We start from the raw sequence: 16,756 nt of genomic DNA, 5'->3' as shown, positions 1-16,756 counted from the left end.
TAGTGTTGCATCTTTCATAAAAGTCTGTCAGCTATTCTTTCCTGGTATAGTCCACCTAGTTGGAAGCAGTGGACCCTGCTGTTTCAATCTATCTTCTCTTTTGTTTCCTTATTAAACAGCCTGTCTCTTCCTAATAACTTGCAACATATCTACATTTCCATCATGGATAATGGCCCTGATGTGGTCTATGTCACTGAAACCTGGCAGAGTGAAATATTGCCCTCCCCCCCCAGTTTTGCCTCTATCATCAAGTTTGCATTATATCAGGTCATCTAGGAGCTACTGCAGTAATCCTTCATTCTTATTCCAGCTGTCCACTAGTGGCCTCTCATGTTTCATCAAGTGAAACATTGAAATAACAAGGTGTGTGTATTTATAGCTTCATTGTTGATTAAGTATAGTAGCTAGCTTGTGAAGTAGCTGTTGGGAAATAGGATCTTAAATCAGAGCTCATTTTCCACCTTCAGCTAGGATGACAAAGGAAATGAGATATTCCTAGAAGTGTTGTCCACAACTAGACATAATAAGAAACAGAAGCTACAGCTATTTGACTACATTAATTAACTCTTCTTCAGAGCTACACATCTGCCAACTGGTAACTGCAATAGCTTCTCAACTTCATTACTTTAAGAAGGTATCTTTAAGTAGCATATTTCTTTTTTTTTTTTTTTTGGTGGTTTCATTTTTGTACAGACCTTTAAATGTAGTGGTACATAGCAAAATGACTTCTTACTGATCTATGAAATTGCAATTTACCATCCTCCAAAACAAGCAAATAAGAAATATCAATAGAAAAACACTCAGAGCCTTTGCTACCACTAGAGTGTACTGTAAAAGGAAATTTTACAACATAGCAGTCACCAGACTGCACAAGACATAAGTCTCCTTTGTTTGTAGGTATATCTGTGTAGTTCACAAATTGTCCTTTGGCCTTGTTCTCTATGTTCTTTAGCCAAAAGACTAGCTGAGAAGAATAGATGTTGCAGATGCAATGAATCCTTTGACAAACACATCAGCAACTTACAGCTACAGAATGGCATTGAATGTCCTCATTACCCAGAGCCAGGCCTGATACTGTGCCCCTACGGACATTAGGGTGTGTTGTAACTGTAGGGAGGATTACCCAGCTGCTACTTCCCAGTGAGAATTTGGGATAAATTGCCCAGCATATTTACTTCTTTCTGGGAAGCTGCTGTGTTGCTGGTCCCAGGGTGCTCCTCCGGGGGTTCCTGGACCATCTCTTCATCCCTGCTCAAGGAGAAGGTTTGCAGTTCCATTTTTTTTTTTGTTGCTTGCCGATATTAATATCTCCTGACTCTCTGATGAAAACACCGGTTTCCCAAAAAGCTATTCCTTTTTTATGTCTGAAGGCTATTAGCACCTTGCTGAGAAAAGTGCCTGGTCATGGAAGGCCGTTTCCTAGCAGAGACTGCAACAGTGATCTCTCCTATCACTCTGCAGTCTCAGGCCTCAATAGAGCTGTAGTTGTCCTTGTTCATTCTTTTCTCAGTTATCATTTTCTGTCACTGCTTCGTATTATAATGCTGCTCCTAGTAATCATGGACTTAAGGAAGAAGTGGGTTTCATTTTTCATCTCTGAAGAAACACTCAGCACCATTGGTGGGTGGTTATATACCCTCTCCAAGGGCCTCTCTTGGTTTAGGTCTCACCTATTTCACATGACAGTTTTCTCTCTGTGTGTCTCCTCAAGAGATTTTAAGGGAAGGCATCTAATGTTGATTTACCTCTTTGCTTTTCCTTTCTGCTTGTGACAAGAAATAACAAATGACCACCTCATCATAAGAAAACAGGAATTCCTGATTTAAGCTGTTTGGCACATATTGTTCATTTAATTACTGCATGATTGCTGTGTGACAGCAGAGTAGGAGTAATATGGCCACACATTATTGTTTCAGGTTGCATTTTTTTATGGTCTCCCAGAAATAGGTCATCATCTCCCCTCTCCAGCCCCCAGTTCTGCCAGCAGATTTAAAACTGCTCTGCCCTGAAACTGTAGCACAATCAGTGCACTGCAGATCCAAGAATGCTTGCTTCAGTTCCAGAGCTCTAGTAATAAACAGGGAGCCTCTTGATTTAGTTCTCAAGGCTTGAAACTTTTGTTTACTCTCCAAGAAACTTCATTTAATGCTTTTGTTAAATAAAGAATAAACCTGAGAAGTACTAGAACCCCTTTTTGAGAGTGATGTTTTTGGTATCAGTTACCTTGGCCTGCCTGACCTTTCACTACAATTGAAACACTTCTACTCTCTTACTGCTTTACCATCTTGGTGTTATGTTTGTTTTAAATATACAGGATGTAGCACATCCTAGCAAGGCATGAATAGTTTTCAAGGCCAGTATTTTCTGTTGTTGGGCTGTCTTTTTCTGATTAACAAGTTCTACTTATTTCAGGTTGGAACTCATCAACCTGAAGATTCAGAAAAGTGGGATGAAGTTTGTGTTTCTGAGAACTGATTAAGAATGATAACAACTGAAAATGAAAGTTCTACTATAGAACATCACTTAAATTACTGTAAATCCTCATTTGATTAACTGTTATGCTACAGGTACATACTTTTCTCTGTAAGTGAACCCAAACCTATTATTTTTTGCCTTTTGAAATCAGTTGCTTATAGATGATACTTGTTTTTAGTGGAAGTAAAATCAGATGATTATCTGCAGTAATGGATTGGAGAAACTGGGGAACATGCTGCCATGATTATTCCCATGTTCAGTCAGTTTGTGTACATATTTTATAGGAAAAGAGTTGCTTAGAAGGTGGTAGGAGAAGCATCCTATGAATGAGCTGTGCTGTGAACTCTTAAAGGTATGACATGATAAGAACAAAAGGACATGAGTGCAATCTGCAGGGGCAAAAGAAGGTGAGAGGTTTGCATCCTCACTACACATTGAACTACAGGTAAATGCAAAAGGACTAAAATGAATCATAGAATCAACTGGGTTGGAAAAGACCTCTGAGATCATCAAGTCCAAACTTTGATCTAACACTGCCGTGGTTACTAGACCATGGCACTCAGTGCCACATCCAGTCTCATCTTAAAAACACAATAATCACATTAACAGAAACTGATAAATTACGAACTGAGGCTGAAAATGAAGCAATACTCAATGTGTTTTGGAACCATATCTTATCGATGAATGGAGCACAGGATTTTCTTTTCTTACAAGTATAGCCTGAAAGATGGTATTTCTTGTTCTCTCTTCCCAAATAATCCACTGATACTGAGCTCCTTGTGTGACTTTTTTTAAATGTGTTATTTCTCAGTAATAGCAACTGTTTTCCCTATTTGTTTTCAGTATATACTATTAGACTGAGTCATGTCAATGTATGTGGGCTTTGACTTCTCTTACCTTCAGTAGAGTAGTCTGGTTCAACCAAGATCAGACAAATACTGTTTAAGGAAGAGCAGAAAAAACAGAGGAGAAAGAAGGAGGACAAAATGATGGTGCAGTAGTGAGGTTTCTGATGTTTGTTTTCTCATTTGAATCAGTCATAAGCTCATTCATTGCATATAGGGCAAAATCAGAAAGGAAGTAAAGGCCTATCAACAGCCAAAAATGTGACACTCACTTGATAAAATGTGTCTTGTTTCTAAATGACTCCTCTAATTGTCTTTTGGCTCATTGTGGGGAAAAATATCTCTCCCTTTTCCTTCATTTTAACAAGAATAAGTATATATAGACTTTCTATTAAAATTCACTAACTGTGGTATTGCTTTTCCTTTTATCTTCTCAGCCAGGTTAATAAGATTCTGTGCACACTGCAGAACAATAACATTCTTGTCTGGTCAAAAACACATTTTACATCTTCTGGGAGGAAGTAATCCTTATGTAAATATGCTGGTTGCACTGTTCATTGGGATTTTGCTTGTGTGCTGAAGAAGCAAGGCTCCTAGCTGATTGTTTAGAAGTAATTAATGCTTCCAGAATTGTTTCTCATGCCTACACTACTGTAAGAATACTAATATACTGTAACTGCAATGCTCCCAATTAGATTCAGTGGCAAAACTACACTGTAAACAAGTATAATATGTCTTTCTCAGAGCAAGATATTTTATGTTGGTAAAAGCATTGTTATATGTAACTATATTCCAGGTATTTCTACTGGCACAATACTGACCAGGTGACACATCTTTTCACAGCCTGGCTTACAAAGAAATGGAAGTTGTAGGTCATAGTAGACACAGCACTCATTATAGTTCATGATAAAATGCCTAATAAAGAACTTTCCGGATCCCAGCTCCTTCCCACTGAATCTCTTTGTCCAAATGTGGGATAGTGGCACTTGCAGAGTCTTCTGTGCAAACAAAACCAGTAAAGAGGAGCCAAAGAAGTGGTAAGAGCTTCTGGGAATAACCCATGTCAGCTTGAAACTGTCATGCTAGGACGATCTTTTAGGACCTTAGCAGCCACTAAGGCAGAAAATACCAACTTACAACTCCCTCATGCAGTACTTGTGAAACAGTTTGAAGGAGGTCATAACATCTGCTGGACATGTGGACTGTAATTAACAGTTCCAGCCATGGACTTTAAGAGTCCTGGTCTCATGCACAGTAGATGTTTGTCCTGCTGACCTTGTGTGCCTCACTACAAAGAAAGAAGCCAGGTGCAAGAGAAGGATTGGTGCCTCTCTCCTTGCCCCATATTTGCATGCTTTGGTCCAGCCTAGAAGTGGTTGTAACTCGATCCATGTAATCAGAATGACTTGCTCAGTGTGCCTATTTAAATCAACCAAACCTGAGCTGCAGAGTAGGAATTACTGTAACTGAGGAGAAGAACATCTTATATAAAGGTTGGACATTGCTTGAATGCTGAGTCTGAAGAAATGACCTTGAGTTGTGTGCCTAACACAGACTTTTGGGATCACCTTAGACAATGAATCTATGTCTCTCTTCTCACCTGATAATGGGAATAAACCCTACCTTATCCTCCTGCTGTTTTACCTAATCAGATTTAAGTTCTGGGGACAAGACTGTCACTTAGTAAGTGTGTTTAGAACCCAGTTTGCAGGTGGAGCCTCTAAGCCTTGGAGGCCACAGTCATGAAGGGATTTACATGGCTTTACCCATTGATTTCCATGGGAAATACATTTGTGGATCTTGCTTGTGGATAATACACACAGTAAGCATCAGAAATAAAACTTGCAAGACTGTTTAAAGGATTATGTTGGAATGGAGAAAAGGGATGGCAGAAAGAAAGACAGCAAATAAACCCTGAAATAATAAAGAACTAAAAATAACAAGATATAAGTTTTTAAGATTTATATGTTAAAGATCAAACAGACCATGCAGTAACTTGCAAAGTAGTCTATGCTTAAACTACTCTGAAGGTTAAGAAGCTAGTAGAATTGTTTCATTCATTTCTTTGCTTCTTTCTTTGTGATGAAGAGCAATAAATCTATGTTATCCTAGGATAAAAAAGAAGATCCAGGCCATGGAATATAAGTGGAGCACTTGTGTAAGGAGGCTTTCTTCTGCTGCTGTTATAGTTTTGGTGTGAAACCTAAGCCCAGATCTTAGTCTTGTCCAGTGATTAAGATCTTGCTAATAAGTTTATTGATTATGTAGAAAATTTAAGGCTTCAAGTTTGAGCATGACACTGAAAAGGATGGTGCAGAAGATATTAGACAATGATGAGATATTATTCTCTTTTAAAGGTTTCTGTCATTGATGTGACTGAAACAACAAATCCACTCTGATAAAGCAAAATTCTCCATAGCCAGAAAGGATTGGACAGAACTTCCCTCTCTGAATGGGGAAGTACAGGAAAGCAAACATCAAGGAAATACTTTTCCAAACTACTGCTCTGCTGTCTTGCTGAGCTGAGGAGCGACTCAAATCATTTCATTCAAAACTCTGGATCAGAGAAGAGGGAATGAAAGGTACTCTGACTGCTATTTGATTTTATTTCTCCCAAGAAAATTAATTAAATTAATTACATTAATACTTTAATAAATTATATTTAATGAAAAAAAAGCCAAACCCCCAGGGATTGTTTGGATTGTTCAACCATTCAGGTCTGGAAATTGAATCACCTTTAAAGTCAAACTGAAGTGTTGCAGAAGCAGACTCTATGCAGAAAGGAAGCAAGGCAGTTTTCTATTTTCCCAGGTGACAATTCAGCATTGAAAAATCTCAGTATGTTAAAAATACAAGGAGTAGATTTGCCACTCTAATCTCTTCAGTACCTACTTCCCTTTCCATGATTATGGTAGATATCTATTAGGCCTCTTTCTGAACTAATTGGTAATTATGGCTGTGCTGTGGTGCTGTAGTTCAGCGAAGCTGTGGCTGAATGCATAGGGTCCCTTGCTTGGTTACGTTCATGCAACACGTCATGGCTATAGAAATTGACACTGCTGAACAATCTTTATTTAAAAATATATAGTATAAAATGTCACATTTGCAGATAAAGAGGGAACATTCCTATCTATGCAGGCAGAACTGATTTTCTTCCTCCAAAAAAATACCACAGTTCTTTGGGAACTGTCTTTTATTGATGGATCTGAAAATAGCCTTCTTAAGCCTTTCAGTCAGACTTAAACCTTTCAGTCAGAATGGTCTGATGTCAGATCTACAAAAGTTATAGTGCCTAAATTATAAGCTTGATTTACTTTTTGGATGTATGAATTCAAATATGTTCTTTGCAAATCCTAGCAATTTTGGTGTAATCAGAAGAGATTACATGCAATTTCATTGTCACTGAAACTAACATCCACAAGGCTGAGAAGCACAGACAAGACAGCATTCTGTTCTGTAGGAATAATAGCCTACTGTGTGAAATAGATGTAAGATTTCTGTGATAAATTGGGCTGTCCAGTGGTGCCTCAGGTAACATCAGTTTTGTGCATGTAACCAAGGTTCAAAATCTTGCTTGCTCCATTTCTTTCTGTTTATGATTTTCCTCCATTAACTAATCTCTTTCTGGTTATGTTTTCATCTTTGCTGGGAATCCAGTTAAGGAACTGGTTCAGATCACATACTTCTGGGATTTTCTATAAAAGATTAACTACAGTAGTAATGAAATATGATGAAATATTAAAAATATTTTAATTCAATTAGGCACTTTTATGAACTTGCTTTGTGTTTACAGCATTTTGCAGTAATTGCTAGTCTTTTTTCTATCTCAGTGTAACAGGGTCCACAGTGCCCAAGGAGCGTGACAACATGGTGACCTATAAAATGCAGGCTTGGGTCTTCTGATTTACTTTAGCATTTTGCATTATTTTCTTGAACATGAGTCTTCAAAAGGTAATTGTGCATCTTTGTGTGTGTGTGTGTATAATGGTATGTGCAAAAATGGCTGAAAGTGATGCTGGAAATTGGTGTCACAGGGGGATGGTGCTGGAGCTTTTCTCCACTTGAGTAGAAGCATTTATTTGGTGATGGGAGGATGAAAGGGACTGGTTTTATTGTGATTTTCTCTCAATGCAAGTGAGCTACTTGTTGAAGAATGCAAGATAAAATAACTTCACCTTACGCAAAACTCAGACTTACTGGTCTCCAGAAATATTCCAAGAAGAATCAGGTAGAACAGGTGTTTCTTTTAAGGACTTCAAAGCAAGTGTATTGGATTCCTTTAGAGTAGTCACATGCTAGATCTGGGATTCTGCCTCAGTGGTTCCTGCCCACATGGTGAATGCCATTTCAATACCAGTTCAGCACTTTGCTGCCTTTTCCGATGCAAAGTGTAACTTTCAGCACTGTTCGATCCCTGAACATTTCTGGCTCTGTTCTTACAAGTTATGCACTTGTATGAGATACTGCAGTGGTTATAATCGTGGGGCAAAACTGATATTACTGTCCTTGGAAATGTAAATCAATCCCTTTTCTAAGACTTTTGTGTTGCACTGGATATGTGTGTATTTTTCAAGTCTTTTTGGAGAAAATGCTGAAGTTTATACCATGTAGAGTAAAATCCACTTGAAGAGTTGATGGTTTGTACTGAAGAAATCATCATTTGTGGTCATTTTAAATTCCTTACTTTCCTTTAGTGTTTGAAAGATACTATCAACTGCACTCTAATAGTTTTATCTTTGTTAAATTTTATAACAATATGGAAAAAGAGGAGTCATTCAAACCATTTCCAGTGAGTCTCTGGTTTATGACAAAATCTATAATCATGTAATTTGAGTTTTACCCAGTTTCTAAATGCTGTGAGCAATTTCTTTCCCATATTGATAAACCTGCTGTCAAGATTGAAAAGGCTGGAATGAAGAACTGTATGAGTGCTTAGGACTGTGAGGATATGAGTTATGAAGACAGATTAGACAGACCTAGCTACAGGCTGTAGTATATTAGACAGCATAGATAAATTGAGGCTAAGAGGGCATTTCACAGTGGGATGAAATATACTGAAGGAATGCTATAGATTGATACCTCTTAGTGGTTTAAGACTAGTTGCTTCAAAAGCGTGAGGTCACATCCCATGAAGCTGACAGGTAGACTTGGAAACTTGTAGACAGGCCATTGAAGTGAAGCATTTGTGTTCAAACAAGAGAAGACTGTAGCAAACTGTGTACATAAGCAATAAATAGAAATTGTCTCAAGAGGAAAATGGATTAAACAACCTGAAAAAGAGAAATAAAAACATGGTTCCAGGTGAAGAAGAGTGAAAGGACTGGGATAAAATAACCTAGATATAAACAGAACCTTTCTTTAAGAAAATACATTTTCCCCCCATCTACCTTCCACCTTCCTTTGCTGACCTTGTACAGTTTCTGCTTATATTTCAATCAATTTGGATGTGCTTTCTGCTGTTAAAGCTTAGGGCTCCCCCAGGGTATGTAAAGTAACTCAAAAGAATTGTGGGTTGCAAAGGTTTTTGAAGTACTTTTATTTTTAATTTACTACCTAATAGTAGTAGCACGCACACATATCTCAGACCCAAATTAAACTGTACCCTTTTGTAAATTTACTAAGATTAGCTCACATACCTGCAAGTAGAAGACTTTACGTTCTCCATTTAGTGCTTTATAGAATTTCAAATTATAGTTATTTGTAGAAAAAGCTGCTTATATTGTATTACAATAATGATTTCTTCTGTATCCCACTAACTTTGTTAAAACAGCATTGACTTATAGCCTCCTGCTGCACTGATCTCTGTGTTAAAAAGTTCATCTTATCAGTTGTACTCATGGTGCAGAACTAAAAAGGAGCTGCTTCTTGATAATAAAGTGGAATTTACTTTCCTTGGAGGTGGCAGCTGTAGGAATGGCTTATGCTGCTTGCTGTTACCTTGTCCTGCATTAGCAGGATAAGACGTACATGTGATGGGATAGGATGGAAGCTGGGAGGTGGCAGCAGTAAGGTTTTTTTGGTTCCTTTACTTGGAGTGTGGTGGGTTTTAATGCCTTGGACTGTAGCTGGATGCCCACCCAGCCACTCCCTCTGCTCAACAGGACAGGGGGAAGAAATCAGATGAAAAAGCTCATGGGTGGATATTAAGAAAGGGAAATTACTTACCAGTTACCATACAGCCAAAATAGACTTGCCTTGATGAAAATTAGTTAGATTTATTGACAATTAGACCAGACTTGGATAATAAGAAAAAAACTATACAAAATTAAAACACCTGCCCTCTCCTCACCCTTTTCCAGGCTCAAATTCACTCCTTCATTCCCAGCTGGAATCCACTGTATCTGGCATGGTGAAGCCCTGGACACTCCTCAGAGAGGCTGCTCCTGACAGTGCCTGGGTACTTGCACCTGATACCCTGAGATGTATAGATGTATTAGTCTCTTTTTTTTTTTTTTTAATTTTTTTTAATAAAGCTTAAAAAGTATTTTTGACAATTTTAGCTTTTTCTTTTATGCAGTCTATTTTATGAGGCATTCCTTTAGTTTCTTTAGAATTAAACTATAGTTGAAATCTTGGTGTATGTAAATTAACCTGAAAGGAAACCCTTTTCTCTGTCAAAACATTCTTTTAAAGTGAAATGATACTTAAAGACTCTAGTTTTGAATGCACATTAAAGAAAAGATTGCTACCACTTTTCTCATTTCATTGAAGATGTAACCCCAGTTGATCTGGCTTTCTTTTTGTTATTATTATTTTTAAATTAGTTGCTTAAGCACTGCCAGATATCTAATTAAGTTCCCAATTATTGTGAATATTCTATCCTCGGATGGCTTCTTATATTAGTAAATAGTTCTCACAAGGTCATTGTTTCCACCTGGCATACAGAAACTTTTCCCTGTTTTTGAAGCAATGGTAGGGGGAAATCAGAATATCACACTGCCTTCTTGCACTTGGATTAAAAAAAAAATCTATTTAAGTAACTTGAATAAAACCATAGCGGTCACACTGCCCACATGATCATGTGGACAATATGATCACAGTGGAGAATAATTCCCACTGACAATTCACTTAAGACAAATTTTACATCTGGCCCAAAATCGTGCCCAGAAGGGAATCTATGTGTTCCCCTCCTTCAAGGATAAAACCCTAGGAATATAGTAAAAACAAACTAGAAATTTTCATATTGAACTTATAAAGCCAAAGTTTGTTACCAGTCTTATAACACAACCTTCTTACCCAGTTGTATCCTGTTAAGATGCTGTACCTGCTTTTTTGTCCCAGAGAGAAGCGTTTCATTCCTTTTCTTTTGGCTAAGCCTGGAGTGTAAAGCACAGCAGCTGCTGTCCAAAGATAGTAGACTTACAGGTGTGTATTTTGCAAACGTGGAAAAAAAAAATTCAGCCAGTGATGTTTCTTTCCATTATTTTAGAACTTGCTACTCTAGTAACAGGAACAGCTTCCAAATTTCTTTTCTGTATTTTTTTCTGATTTTTTTTTAAACTAGAATATGTAAATACTGAACCAAATATAGAACCTCCCTTCACACGTCCAGCATTCTCCTGATGTAAGATCCTCTAATATAAATGTCAGTTCCCTTGCTTATGTTCTGGTAGAATATTAAAATTAACACTTGCATTTTCACTTGCATTTCCAACACCTTCGTCTCAATGGCCAATCAAACCTGCAGAGTAGCCTTTTTCCTCCCACCAGGCTGAATAAAGCAATCTCTGATCTGAAAAAGTAATTTTTTTGTCAAGTGTTTTCTCCTTTTGCTTGTATATAGGATGTGATTGGAAAAATCAAACAAAAAATTATGTAAGGAACGCAGAGCTAGAAACAAAATTTTAAAGCATTTGGGCAAATGCGTAAAATATAGCTCAGGGATACTCCTTTTGAGCTATCAACATGCTTTTTAACAGGGTGGATTTGAGAGATGCTAGAAATTCATTTAGGAAAAACATTGGAACGACAGCTTCCAAACTCTTTTTGTGTTACTGTGACAAATTATAGGCTTTTTGCTGTAATACAATATGGAAATCCGCAACTGCATCAACATAGCATCTAGAAAAATCTACATACCCCTTCATCCACACATGGCCACTGTCAGTTCCTCATACTGGTTGATATTCAGAGTTTTATGTGAGGTCTGAGTTTTTGAAGAAGGTGTGACTCAAATATATTGGTTATGTATGAAGTAGAATTCTCAAACTGTTGTTTGTCAAATGTGTATATTTAGTATAAAACTCAGGAGTCAAAATTTTCCAGCTTGGCTGCATTGCAACATACACTGCTTTTCAAAACTGTCTACTTGCAGCCCAGTTTTCTATGGTTTGCCCTGAGACTGAAGCACTGGAATTTCTCTTTGCTCCTGACTTTACACCGCGGTGCTTTTCAAACGAATGTACTTTCTGTGAGGGGGAGGAAAAGAGGACTCATAAATCCATGGATATCGTTGTCTCCTAAGTGAGAGCTGGATGCCTCTGTGGTGCTGAAAGGGAGGCTCCAGCCTCATCTGGGATACTATTGTGCCAGGAGGGCTGGAGAGCGCCCTCTCTTTGGGCAGCAATATGGGAGAGGATGAGGAGGATCTGTATGAGTGCTGTGACTCAGAAAACCTCCTGCTCCCCATCTGGGATGAGAAGACTCCTTCTGTTCTATAAAACATCATCTGTCCCCACACCTGGTATTCAGTTGCACTCAAACAAATCCTACGATCTGTAGGCTCTTTGCAAGACTCTGTCAGGAGAGTCACTCCAGACCCCAGAGGAGTGAGTGAGTCTTGTCTATGGCTTGATTAGCATCTTGAGGTGATCAGCATCTTATTGACCAAGAAGAGAGCTTGTGATAATGGAGTGCAAGCTAGGGGTACAGCCTGTGGGATTAAATAAAGCCTCTATGTGAAAACGGAGATTTTTTTCCAAACTCAGAAGTTTAGACAGAATACATCTGAGCAATGATGAGAGCTGTGACTGATTATGTTGCTCAGAACCTTAAAGTATAGGTCTTCGGTACAAAAGGTTACATGCTGCATGTATTATTTCCTCTTCTATGAATTATGCAGTTATATGCTTGTTGACACTCTTCTTGTTTCCTCTTCTCTAATTCAGACTTAATTTTTTTTTCTCCGTTAGGAACCCTGGTCTCCTTTGAGTCATAATGACTTGGTTTATATGGTAAAAAGACTCCATTTGTTTTGAATATGAGCGTGATTTTGATTGTTCCCTGGTAAAATGCTGTAGTTAAAAAAAATAACAAAAAATAAAACCCGAACAACAACAACAAATGATACACAAACAGCAAAGCACTGACATGATAATGTCCTTTCCCAAACCTAAAGAGCCCATGTCTGGAAGGCAGAATTTAGGGTCTTGGTTTATAAATTGCTATAGCTAAGACAATAATACATCATTCTCAGCTATCACATAGCAGAGCCAAATCAGATATAATGCAGATAAAATCCCCTTTCTGCAGATTAAAGTGAGTGAAAAACAGGGATAAATTGCAATCCCAAATCAGTGGCAATACAAACTCGACAGGAACCTCCTACTATGATGAATATAATTGCATTCTGATTTCAAAGGCTCCTAGATTTGTAATTCCTAGAAAAATTAAACAACAGGTTTCACTTAAAGCTATTTTTAGTGTCTACAGGTGTATTTTGGTGATGGTAAGAACTGTTGATATGTCAAAGGTAATTTTTGATGGTGAGATATTGAAGGAGAGCACCAAATTGTATATATTATCACATTTGATGATGAGCAGCTGTAAGCCCAAACTAACATAAATTAACTGTGTATCACATTTTTCTGTACCCTGAGGAAGTGCAGAACAAAGTCATGCAGTGATTACGCTTCCACCAGCATGCCATTAGCAACTCCAGATGGCAGCACTTTAACTGCAAACATTTCCAGGTGTAATGAGAGGGCTAAAAATAACTAAACAGCAAGGCATGACCTAGTGACAGCCTAATTTGCAAAAGGAATGAAGAGACAACAGGACTGCCTAACTGAAGGCATCTGAAAGAAATGGCTTGAACCCTGAACGAATTCATGTAAATTTTCTTAAGGAAGGACATATGCACGATCTGTCTTTGCTTTCTGCATAATTCATCATGAAGATGAAAAGTGTTCATTCATGTGCAAACTTATATGTATAACCTGGTAGGAAAACACTAAATTCCTCTCAAAAAAAGACAAGCCTTCTTCATTTAAGACTGTCATCCTGATAGGAAAGCAGAGGAATTTGTATTTGCCTTTCAGAAAACTTGTTCTCTGGTTGGTTGGTTAGTTTATTTGTTTGAAGACAAGATACTGGAATTTAAATATATGCATTAAAAGCAAGGATATTTTCATATTTTGCTTATTGCCCACAAAGTGCCTTGGGACATCTTAAGTAATTACCATCCATTTAGGACTGAATTTTAAAGGATAATTTTATTTGCTCTGTCACTTCTGTGCTAGCAATCCTTGTATCTATGAGCATGAAGTGGATTGACTGCTGTTGGCTTTGAATAAAAGTAATGATTTCTGTCAAATACATTTTGCATCATCTTCAGAAAAGTTACTGAGCCTAGAACAGAGATGAGGGTGCAGATTGCCACCAGTGCAGAAATGAATGACAGATGCAAAGCTCTTTCAATGAGAAACTGTTATTTATACAAAGTTCAGGTAAATCAATGAGAAGTAACTGCTTTCCCAGTTGTCATTTGCCAGTAGATACGGCTGTATGGTGAAGAGCTCCTTCTGAGGAAAAAGCAGTATCTTGAAAACAATGCTGTTTTCTCTAATAGTCTGTAAACTTTCAATCTATTTTAGCACTAACATAACCTTACAGACTTAGGTGGACAGATATCTTTTTACTGCAGCTGATAAAACTTGGATGTCTTTAAATTGTCAGTGGTGACTTTATTAGTGTATTTCAGTTCAGAACTGTCCACTGTCGGCAAGGATCATACACATTGTAATCGAAACAGTCTTAAATGTCTCTAGGAACAAACATGAAGGAAAGTTTCCATTTTTGCTGCAGAACTGAGGGTGGTTCAGACGAGTCTGTTTTCACAGTCTGAAACTACAACCAGCTCCTGAACTTGCCCCAAGCGTGCTGTAGCTGCGCTGCAGTCTCTTGTGAATTTCGCATTCATCATTTTGCTCTCTACTCTTGCCATCATCCCTCCCTCTAGCATGTGTCTCAAAAGGAGGGTCTTCCTTCCCTCGCTCAGGATCAGAGCTAAAAGTCATCATTTCCCTCCCGAAGCTGAAGGGATTGGGTCCTGCTGTGGCTTGCTCAACCCTCTTGTGACCCCCCCAAATTGATGACAGCAAGGATGGCATACTCATGCTAAAATCACCAATATCTCGCATAGTTAACATGCCTATGTTTGTTGAAAGAAGGAAGAGGAAATTATGTCTATCAATAACCTGAAGTGCACAAAATCAACTTTTTCAGACAATAGGGAACTGTTGTTAAAAATTCATCTTCCTTGTCTATCTCTGGATTGTATCTTTCAAAATAGGCAGGCAAAAGAGATATTATTCATCATACCACCATTCCAAAAAATAAAAAAGGCTCACTAAAAATGTGATTTTCTGTCCTGAACACTGGTAAGGTAGAAAAGTGACTTCTTCTGCTAATAAAAACACCTTAGACAAAAAATCCAGACTTGCAAGACCTGTACATTCCTGCACGAGGATGTCATGAGCTCTCATTCATTTCTGCTCAAGCTAAGAAATCAGGAAAACCTTGCTAAATTAAGTAAAGTTTCAGGCTTATGAGCCTTATGGTTTAGACTCAAGAGATAAGTGAGGCAAACACCAACACTTTGGCTGCTTATCCAAATTAACCCTCATATTTTCTGAAATTTGTTCATGGCTCATTTTCCCAATGCAGGAAGGGAAGTTAATGAGAGTTTTGCTTATATTAATCTCACTTCCAGTTTGACATATGTGGAAGCTAATATGAGTTTAAAAATGCAATAGTTCAAGCACACTGTTGTGGTAGGCAAATATTTATACATAATCGTCTTGTTATATTAAGGAGTTTATTATTCAAATATGTTCTGCCTTTTGGGATATAATAACTTTTGAAATATCCAAAAGCAAAATCAAATGTGATGACTTTTAAAACATCTTTCTGTGAACGAATATTCTGATACCAGAAAAATTTGTTGTTTGGAATTTATTTGTTTTGAAGAACTTGCATCTTTACTGGATATTGAATGCCTTCATCTCTACAGAGGCATTTCTATTTGGAGTTTCCATCCATGCCTGCCTTCCCTTTCATAGCCACGAGCCTAAATAGAGGAAGATGTTTATCATTTTCCATTTAGAAATTAGTATTCTGGTCCCTCTGCAGTGCATATAAAATGTTCGTTATGCTGGAGTTTCACTGGAGTAGAAGTGATTGTACCAAGGGAAAAATTTCTCTCAATCAGGTTTGAAGTACATGCCTCAGGGATGGGGGCATCATCTTCCTTTCTTGCACACAGTCACTCTTCTTATATCAACACCAATTGCGAGGTAAGCTTCAAAGCTTGCCTGTGAGTTTGTTCATATTCAAGCCTGCTGAGAACAACCTGTCCATTCCTCTCAGCAGACTCACTTCTTACACTAGAACTTCTTTTTCTTTTCATATCTATATAAAATATACAGAAAGTATCTCTTTCGGTCAAGGACTTTGAAAAGCCTTGAGTTCTGGTTAGTTCTTAACATCCTTTTGAGGTTTTCCTCTGAAAATATTCTGCTGTGTCTTTTCGATTAGACTGTGAACTGTTTGGAGTTTGTGCATTGCTTTGCAGAATTTTGAATGGGGAACATTGGCTTTTGCTTAATGTGCATAAAGATTGGGGGAAAAGTTCTTACATGTGATAACCTATTTCTCTATAGGAAAAGTGGGAGTGGATGAAAAATTTGCTCTGATTATTTGAGGGAAAACTAATATTGCTGGAACTATCTCAACTTCTTATCTCCTGTCTTTGAGAAATGTATTTAGAAGGATGCCTGCATTTGGGGCATCCTCAATTACCTGGTTCAGGTAATTTTAAGTAAAAAATGATAATGTGCAGTAGGTTACATTGAGGAAAAATAAGGTGGATTGTCAACACAGGCTTGTGTTTTCTGTCTGAATAATGGTAATCTTATGTTTCTGCAGAAAACAAAGTAAGTTTGTTGCAGCACAAGCAGTCTCAATCAGCAGATTCGTTTCTTGATATCCTCAGTTAATCTGACTTCCTTTTTTTGTGCTACTTTGCCTTGAGTTTATCTTGTTAGGAAATTCCTGATTACCTTCTGGGATAAAGGCAATTCCACATTAACTAACAGCTGCACATTGTTATGAAACTGTGCCTGGGAACCTTCCTGGGAACCTCAGAAGGAGAGAGATCTGTGAAAGACTATCAGGGTGCACTGCTGTGTTGTAGTTCAGCAAAAGTATATAAGAAG

General features: G+C 37.8%; 1 long non-coding RNA gene across 19 annotated transcripts in view; it reads left to right on the top strand.

Annotated features, from left to right (window-relative positions):
* The window catches only part of LOC126648896 (uncharacterized), a 286,520-nt gene that overhangs the window by 74,420 nt on the left and 195,344 nt on the right, over positions 1–16,756 (top strand). The window lies entirely within an intron of this gene.

The sequence above is a fragment of the Myiozetetes cayanensis genome, unplaced genomic scaffold (genome assembly GCF_022539395.1).
Source record: "Myiozetetes cayanensis isolate MyiCay16 unplaced genomic scaffold, myiCay2020 scf5-8, whole genome shotgun sequence".
NCBI classification, from domain to species: Eukaryota; Metazoa; Chordata; class Aves; order Passeriformes; family Tyrannidae; genus Myiozetetes; species Myiozetetes cayanensis.
The sequence above is the reverse complement of the archived record's forward strand: the minus strand, read 5'-3'. Positions and strand labels throughout refer to the sequence as shown.